This window comes from Synchiropus splendidus, chromosome 1 (assembly GCF_027744825.2).
Source record: "Synchiropus splendidus isolate RoL2022-P1 chromosome 1, RoL_Sspl_1.0, whole genome shotgun sequence".
Classification (NCBI taxonomy): domain Eukaryota; kingdom Metazoa; phylum Chordata; class Actinopteri; order Syngnathiformes; family Callionymidae; genus Synchiropus; species Synchiropus splendidus.
In genome coordinates, this window is record NC_071334.1 from 41469792 (window position 1) to 41478509 (window position 8718).

The 8718-nt window shown below is 40.4% G+C and overlaps 1 protein-coding gene across 4 annotated transcripts in view; it reads right to left on the reverse strand.

Annotated features, from left to right (window-relative positions):
* The window catches only part of filip1l (filamin A interacting protein 1-like), a 59350-nt gene extending 51636 nt beyond the window's left edge, over positions 1–7714 (reverse strand). Inside the window, exon 1 of one of the 4 annotated variants that reach the window (XM_053865890.1) lies at positions 7656–7714. The gene's annotated coding sequence lies outside the window, so the exon portion shown is untranslated. Of the gene's footprint in view, positions 1–5153; positions 6556–7655 lie in introns of those variants that run through there. The other 3 variants (XM_053865907.1, XM_053865898.1, XM_053865926.1) reach the window with 3 other exon arrangements.
* Positions 7715–8718: the final 1004 nt, after the last annotated feature.

The following is an 8718-nucleotide window of genomic DNA, read 5'->3' on the forward strand; positions in this document are numbered from 1 at the left end:
TTCTGACTTTTAAGTCAGACAATTCTCACTTTTAAAGTCAGAAAACATTAATGTCAGATTTGTGACTTTCTGATGCTGAACTATGAATTGTGTAGCTGTGAGGAGACAACATGTCATCAACCAGTGACTATTTGCCCAGTTGAGGACATCATCTCACTTCTGGAGGAGCAGAGGGTGAGTACACATATTGCCTTCATTCTGTGACTGTTGAGTCCTTAAAGGAAATGCTCCATGGACTGTAGCTATTAGCTTCGTTGCTAATTCATAACAAAGGGACTGACGTGATAATCCAGATATGTCACAGTGATGTCATATACGCATAGACACATGTATGCATAAACACATCTGTCTTTTACTACTAACTGGGAAGGTTGATGAGTGTAGTGTAGTTCATAACTGGCACAACACCATAAACAAGAACATTATTACTTATATATACTAATACGTATACTGTTTTGTCAGACACTACATTATTTCAGTCACTCTAAAATGTGATTGTTTCTTTCCTTTCTTGTGCAGATGAAGTGACTGATGGCTACAACTCACACTGAGGTGGCTGAGAAGACAGATTTGGATGACTTCATCAAGCTTTGCTTTAGACTTTCACTTAGCACATCATGCTCAGACTGTTATGAATATTTGGACTCTGAGAATATGTCGAAAACTTGGTTTATAATCTGAGAAAGGCACTTTAAATCGAGAGGATAAATATTGAAGATTGTTTGCTAAGTGTACTTCAGCGTCTAACTCAGCCATTAAGAGAATGAATTCAATGTTCTTTTCAGAACCTGACAAATTAGTTGTCCTTTTTCAGTTTATGCATTGTGAGTTCTCACACATTTTAAGCTTATTTTCTGTAAGCCAATAAAAGGCCACTAAATATTTCACTTTAGTTGACTTTACTTTCGGAAATAAGTGGCAGAAATTGTTTATTTAGCGGCTCTGTGTCAATGTCTTGTATAATGACTCTAATAACCTCAAGAGTCCCCTCCCCCCAAAAAAACCTAAATATATATACACTCGTCCTCAAAATTATTCATACCCTTGCTAATTCTTGTGATTTTTTTATTTTGTGATGAAATGAATGATTTTTTTTCAAATTTGTGTGTCAGTAATATGTGGCCAACAATTGAAAGAATGACAAAAATATATATATATTTTATATATATATATATATATATATATATATATAAATAAATAAATATATTTCTGGGGTATTTTATTTCTGGCGCCCCCAAAAATGGCATGTTCAAATTTATTCATACCCCTGACAATCTTTCAACAAAAATGTGCCAAATGTGGTAATTCTTGTCTAGTACTGACTTCAAGATGTCACGATGAAGTAAACATTGTTGGCCAAATGTGAAAGTGAAAAAAGACATCTTTCCAGAACAGTATAAATAGGGGGAAAGTGTTCAGGTCCTTCTTAATTTCTGGTCATCATGGTCAAGAAGAAGGAGCTCAGCGAGGACCTGCGTCAGCGTCTTGTTCGTAGCCACAGTGAAGGAAAAGGTTACAAGACTATTCCCAAGCAGTATGATGTCCCTGTTTCAACCGTGCAGAGCATCATCAACAAGTACAAGAGGTTCAACACCGTCAAAAATCTCAGTGGCTGTGGACGGAAGCGCAAGGTGTCCCCAAACTTGCGAGGAAAATCTGCCGTGAGGTCAACACCAACCCACAGATGACAACCAAGGCTCTAATGGAAACACTTGACCAGGCAGGGACAGAGGTGTCACGGTCCACCATTGACGTAAACCTCGGAAGACACGGCTGCTCAGTAAGAAACATCTGTCAGCTCGCCTGGCCTTTTGTAAACGTCATCTGAAGCAAGATCCCAGCTTTTGGTCAACTATCCTGTGGTCCGATGAGACAAAGTTGGAGTTATTCGGTCATATGGACGCTCAGTATGTCTGGAGGAAGAAAGGAGAAGCCTATAGGCCAAAGTGTGCCTACTGTCAAGTATGGTGGTGGAAGCATAATGTTATTGGGATGTTTCTCCTCCAGTGGCACAGGGAATCTCGTCAAGGTCCAAGGAACCATGAAAAAGGAGGATTACATCAGGATACTTGATGAAAATGTGAAGGCATCCGCTGTGAAACTCCAGCTTGGCCACAACTGGACGTACCAGCAAGACAACGATCCTAAACACACTGCCAAGGTAGTGAAGAAATGCTTCAAGGACAATGATGTCAATGTCCTGGAATGGCCAAGTCAAAGTCCTGACCTCAATTCCATAGAGAACTTGTGGCATCACTTGAAGACCAGAGTAATGGCGAGGAGAGCAACAAACCAGACCCATCTTGAGGAGGAGTAGGCCAATATCCCACAGGAGACATGCAGGAAGCTTGTGGACATGTACAGGAATCGTCTAGAAGCGATCATAAAGAATAAAGGCTATGCCATTCACTATTAAATAAGACATTGGACTGGGGTATGAATAATTTTGAACCTGACATTTTTTGGGACTCCATTAATAAAATACCTCACAAAAATATATATTTTTTTTAATTTTGTATTTTTGGCATTCTTTCAATTGTTGGCCACATATAACTAACACAAATTTGATTTTTTTTTTTTTTCTCTGGTGTCACAGGTTGATGACATGTTATCTCCTCACATTCTGAGATGAAAGTCAGAATACTGGAACCTGCCCCTAGCAGAGCACTCAGAGTGCACAAACCTGTGCCAAGCAGCTCCAGCCAGTCATGGCAAAGTGTCCTCCAAAAAAAAATTCTGGATACCAATGCCAATCTGGCACAAATGCCAAAAATGTCTCCCAATATTAAAGAATCTCAATAAAATTCCTCAATCCAGATGGCGCTCTGACTCAAACAAATCTGCCCAAGTTATTTTGAACACAGACAGACAGAGAAAACCAACACTATTGAAAAAATAACCTCCTTGGTGGAGGTAATGATCCCATTGTAACCATGTGAAGTTGACAGAGAAGCAAGGAAGGATGCTTTACATCTTATTTAAGACTGTTTGAGTTTTTGTTGAAGTTAAAGTGGTTGACTTCTTATGACATACTGATGTCATTCAGCATCCAGCAGAAACCCTTATAAGGAATAACTCAAGCAATCGGCTTATTACACGCAGCCTGATGAGAAATACAACACAATGGCTCAGCTTTGATCTGAAAAACTAGCAGCAGCACTTTTGGACAAGTGCAATCTGCTCACCCATATGGAGAAGCTCAGACTGCCAGCAGGTTGATCTTAATGCGTGAATGGATAATGATCTCTGTCCCACTACCCTGGATCTGTTAATCAGCCCAGGGTCAGGAAGTTTCAGCAGACAACTAAGGTGAGTTAAGTTTGGTTCCTACGAAAGTCCTCGCAACAGGTGAATGTGTTTGTTAAAGTGTCATATCTTTGAGCTCTTTTGGCCATTTATATATCTTGTAATATTGATGCATCTACAGATGGTTGGGACTGGTGTCAGGCGCCTTCTCTTACCACAGATTAACCATGGCAGAAGGTTCTGGCTCTCAGCACAGCCACTGTACGTAATTAAACAAATTAACCTGTCAAAGTCCTTTAAGGCTGCATCTGGAAGGAGCCTCCCTCTCACAACAGAAACATTTACTCACCATACGGACAGGACAACGTCCTTATACTCCATAAATGTGATAAAAGCCTTTTGTTTGTTTTCTTCATCGTTATGTGAACTTTATATATATATATATATATATATATATATATATATATATATATATATATATATATATATATATATATATATATATATATATTGTTGTATTTTATTGTTTTCAAATGAATATTTCCTGTTGCATGAGTGCGCTAATCTGGCATCCTTTAAAAACTAAACCTAGAACCAAAAACACATGCAGATCAAAAATGTGATTAGAAAAAGAATCATTGTTATGAAGCAAGTTGAAGCAAAGAATGTAAAAGATTTTTGTGGAAACTCTCCAATGTCGAATAAAATCATGCAAAAGAAATTGTGTTAAAAGGGAAACAGTTATTCAAAGTAAATAATTCATTATATATGTTTGCCATATTGTCCACCCATTTCTGGAAACATCTTTAAATAAATTTGCTTTCTGCAACTTGTTTCTGCAAATAACATGCCAAAATTGACGAGAGTCAGTAGCTACAGTTTTTCACCAATTAAATGGAATTTTCTACAGGACTTTCCACTCAGGACCATTGTAAGGTTCCTTTGGTGTTGTGCCTTGGGATTTTTTTTCAATGAAGTGCGCCACGGCTTAAAAAAGGTTGAAAAACACTGGTCTAAAACATATAACCACCTTGGAGGAGGATAGTTAGGGTAATTATTTAACTATACTGATCACCAATGGTCACATCCGTCATGGGTCTGGTACTGATGATAACCATAACTTCACATATTTTTCGTTGCTAGGGAGGATTCCTGGTGCTCCCTGAACAGTAGTCGACAAAGCAATACAAGACAGTGAGATTTCAGAATCCTGAATCAGCACTATAGTAGTCTCTAATGCTAATTGGGAGATGGAAGGAATGGAATTAATAATTGGGACATGACACTCAGACGCTGCAGTTTGCAAGCTGCGGTGTGACCCGAGTGTTTTCCAACTCTCCTCCACTTCTGTTTCCACAGCTCAGGCTTGGTAACCTGACCCAGCTTCCCCTCCCTCACTGGTCCTGCACGAAGCTACTGTTGGAGACCCCAGCATGCCCTTTTGCATGGCCTCTGGAAATCTGGAAGGTCTACAGTTATATTGATAAATTTTCCCCTTTACCTTTGATTTGGAGGACAAGAAGGTTGTAGAATACTGTCATTACTGACATTAATGCATTGATCTCAGCTGCAATTTCATTCCGGTCTTTTGTCGCCCAATAGCTGTGATTGCAGTCAATAAACAATCCTAAAGGATTAGACTGAGATTATAAGATATTCTTTGTGACCCTTAGAGACCACAGGTCTCTAATCTGTGTAATTAGCTGCTGAAATCTGTCACGCACATGTGCTCCATGAGTCTTCTCAAAAAAGACGTTTCTGTGCATCTTCACTTGGATGTGAGCTTCTTGATTGACTCAATTGGCAGCAGAAGCATTTGATGTAATCATGTTTAAAAAAAACTGATGCCTGAGGACTTTCATTTAAACACACACAACCAAACACACCCTGTTGTAGCTCCAGCTCACCTCTTGTTGAAGTGCGTTAGCCCTCAGCGCAATCGAGCCTCTGCAGAGCTGCAGATGGATCAGCTGTTATCCTCTCTCTTAATGTTTGCTTCTCTTGCCTCTCGTGTCCTTGGCTAGCCTTGATACAATCCAGACAGTGGGATTGCAATAGAGTCCTGACAGAGCTGACGCTGCTGGTGTCTGAACGCAGAGATGGTTTGTGTGTGCGTATGTGTGAGGGAGAGAGAGACAGAGCAGTGGGGGAGACAGGACCTGCCATGCAGATATCAGCCCTGTTGCAGTTAAATTTAAACACCCTCCCTTCTGACACCTTGATCCCCAGTTGCCCTCCTCTCTCTCAACACACACACACACAAACGTTGGTATTGCTATCCCTGTGGGGACATTGTGAGGTTTCCCATTGTCATAATGCCTTCCCCAGCCTCGAACACACACGCACATGTATCTCTGGCCTTGTGAGGACCTCTCATTGACATCACCCTTTCCCTGTCTACCCCTATACCTAACCATCCAAAACACATGACTAACCTTAACCAGGACTCTAAGCCAAACTGAAACCCAGTTGTGATGACCGAGTTATTTTGAGGTTTTCTCCCTCAAAACTCTATGTGGCCCAGCCAAAATATCCTCATAAGATCAGTGTCTTGTCAAAGATTGGTCCACGCAAGAATATCAATACAAGTTTAGCTACTTTTGTGAGGACCTCTCATTTCCATAACCCTTTCCCCAGCCTCTCACCCTTAACTAAACCATCCAAAACACAGGCTAACCTTAACCAATACTCAATCTTGCCCCATTATAATAAACTACTTTGACAGATGTTTTGAACCGCTAAACCGTGTAAGATCAGGGCAAAATGTCCTCAGAAAGCAAAATGTCCTCACGAGAACAAGGTTTGTCAAGACTTGGTACTTGGCAAAACACGCCCCGTCCCCAAATACACGCACACACACAGCTTTAATGCCACCATATGGCTCATGGCAGAAGACCCTCCTCACATCTGTGACTCTGAGGGTGAGAGGGGACGAAACAGACAAGTTTGTAGAACTTTCTGTGAATTTTGAATATTGTGGGAGACGATGGGCTTTTATCACTGTGAAGTGAGGTGTTGGTTTCACCAGAAATAGGCACATGACACTTTAAGTGGTGACCCCTGCACTGGTTTTAAAAAGTGGGTGAGGTTCTCATGCAGACTGTTGGAGACAGTTGAGTCACATTCATACACCCCGCAAGAAGTAACTGGATTCTTCTGATGAAGAATAGAATGCATTGTTTATTCACGATTGTTAACATAGAATTAATTTGTGCATGTGTGTGTACGGTATATGGGACCATGTGTGTATTTGACCTACAGTATACTTCATCATTCACCAGTCAATGGGTCTTCTGGCTAGAAATGCCTATATATATAGGCATATTGTTGCAAAATGTTAATAAACTACCTCTCGCCAAAGGTGACTCTGCGCTAAATGCTGGAAACTACGTGTCCAGCGCAACTCTGCACAAACATAATAAATGCTGGACAGTGAAGGGTGGACAACATTGTTCACAAACCACTTTGCAAAGTCCCTGAACACTGAGGTCTGCAGCCACAGCTGTGGGAGACTCACTCAGGGGCCTTTATTAGGCTGATAAACATCCACTTTTATTGACAGACAGAATAACTCAAATGAATAATGTTGGGATCTGACTGTTGCTGTGCTGTCACTGCTGTGACCTGCACAGCTGTCGGCATGAGGAGAACAGCGTGGAGGAAAGACGTCGTTTTTTCTGTAGTTACTGATAATCACCTATTTATTCATTCACTATTCATTGATCATTTTTGACTTCGGCATCTGTGCTTCACTGATTAAAACCGACTCGATTGTCAGTAATCTGTCTCACTTTGTTCAACTTGTGCGAGCAGCGCAGATAAATCAAGACGCGCCCTATTACACGGCTTGTTTTTCGCGATATAATTACTATTTTTTTTGTAAAACAAACATGTCACAGTAACATCCGTTCATGTATCCTGAGAAACACCTTCTACTACAGCCGTGGCAGAGGTCCGTCATCAGTTAAAGCGATTAAAGTGAAGAAATGACAGAGAGATATAATGGCCAAGCCGACGATCGTAAATAGGATGTCGCCCGACTTCCTTGAGACGTGCTTCATCGTGGCTCGCAAACCAGCTAATTTGCACTATTTTGTGAAAAGCCCCTTAGTGGAGAAACACTGAGGAGCCATATCATTTAGTATTGTGCAGCTAACCGTGATTAGCATCACATACGTTGATCCTTGTACGAGTCCTCATGTAATTTGTGTCAGAAATTAATGGTTCGCTGCAAATATTTAACTAGTGTTTTTGACAGCTCTGTTGAGAATGGTTCTGCATGTATCCAAGACTTAACTTTGAAAAATGTGTTTGTCTGGTACTGACGGCGCGTAAAAACTGGGAGCGGCATTCTACTTTTTGTGTGTTGAAAATTTTATGAGGTAAACGTCAGAAAAAATGAAACTTACCTAGATCACTTGAAATACTATGTTATCAACATTTCTTGTATACAATATTAGATTAGAAGGCTTTTATTAGTGCCACAGGGGGGAAATTCAACATGTCACGGCAGCCAATGACAACAAAGACACTGACTTATATCAAAGACATTAAAGATACACAACAAACATCAAAGACATCCACAAAGCATCAGCAAAAAAAGTGAAGTCGCAAGCTATCAAACGACACACGACCTAATGATAAACTACATGAATAATAAATTGTATATATGCATTGATAATAAATAAACAAATGATCGACAATTTCCATTTTCTAAAAGGGGTGCATAATTCAGTCTAAAGCACTGTGGATGCAGCAACATGTTTGCCAACTGGTATAGCTCCAGTGCGGCAGGAGGCGGTGGTATTGCTCCAGACCCATCACTCTGGGGTCCTGACAGTCCGTGAGCAGGTCAGAGACGTGTTGTAACAGAACACGAGTCACTAATCATAACATCACAAAAGTGACAGGTCGGCAGAAAGTGCAGGCCTGGAGGTGTCCAAGTGGCCGTTTCTCATCACTCGAGTGGCTGATTATGAGCTGGTTGTACGCGTATGTGCATACGTATCCTATGACTCTGCATTCCATCTCTATATACACTCCCATATTCAGTTATCGTGTACAGTCTGTTACGATAAAAATTAGGCTCATGTGGTGGGCATTGAGAGACAGTGGTGTCAAGGTTTGGAGGGCAGCTTGTATGTTCACCATCTGCAGCTCTCTCTCACCATAAGCGTTAATTTTGTCGCCCATTTTTCAATTTTGACAAGGTGAATTCATGGTCTTTAGTCACATATACTGATTTGCATATCATTTTTATTGGTTATGTTTTAGTTGACAAAAAGTCACAACAAATTGTCAAGTTTTAGTCAAAACATTTTAGTCATTATTTTTATTCCAGAAATACTTTTTTTCCAGTTGATGTGCAGTGTCCAGTTGAAGGTCTAAAATACTGACTAAAAATCGGGAATAATAAGCATCTTGAATAAACTGAATGCAGAAATCCTCAACGCAACTTTGCAGTTAGTGTTT